This window comes from Apium graveolens, unplaced genomic scaffold (genome assembly GCF_009905375.1).
Source record: "Apium graveolens cultivar Ventura unplaced genomic scaffold, ASM990537v1 ctg5716, whole genome shotgun sequence".
NCBI classification, from domain to species: domain Eukaryota; kingdom Viridiplantae; phylum Streptophyta; class Magnoliopsida; order Apiales; family Apiaceae; genus Apium; species Apium graveolens.
In genome coordinates, this window is record NW_027419063.1 from 71,481 (window position 1) to 72,339 (window position 859).

Consider the following 859-nt stretch of genomic DNA (forward strand, 5'->3'; position numbering starts at 1 on the left):
GGAGGAATAGGTGGAGGAGGCATGGGAGTCTCCTCGGCTACAACATCCAAGGTCTGCTCAGAATCTGAATCATCTGAGTCTGACGGGTTTCCCCGAGAAGGAGAACTGGAGATCACTATAGGCCACTGTCAATCATAACAATATACGGGAAAGACATAACAAAGTTAAGGCAAGTCTATTAAAATATTAATGGATGCCAGGGTAACGCCGTCGGAACCCTCGACTGACACTTAAGGTTGCTCCTCGACATGAGTTACCGACTCACACTATATGACATACTTCCTACACCTTACTAACTCATCTCTTAACCTAAATTAGGGACTTGAACCTGTGGCCCTGATACCAACTGTGACGGCCTCAACCCCGGGGTCAGGGGCTGACGTCACCAAAAATATGATAAATTATAACAAAAACAACTAAATAAACTTTATTATAATACACGACCCCAACCAGGAGCCGAAACAGGTTCACGTATTATTTAGGTTACAAAACACACACTAACTTATTCAAAACCAGACACTCTCCCTTAATACAGCAACTCATCAGACCTCAGGGCCTGATACAAACTACCTCAGAGGAGCCGGGACCGGAGGCTGACACTCTACGTTGACCTGGTCTTCTAGACATCTTCAATAAATAAATACAAAACAAGCTGCAAGGGTGAGCAATCCATTGCCCAACAATACCTCTATATGAATAATCAGTAACAGGATATATAAAACAGTATAGGAACAGATATTAAACTGATATACGAAAAATCCGTAAAACAGGTATAAACTGGATATCAAAACTAGCATGCTTTGCAAAATAACATCATCTGTAGTGTGCTGTGTAAAAATACCAGAGTTCAAGTTTAGCA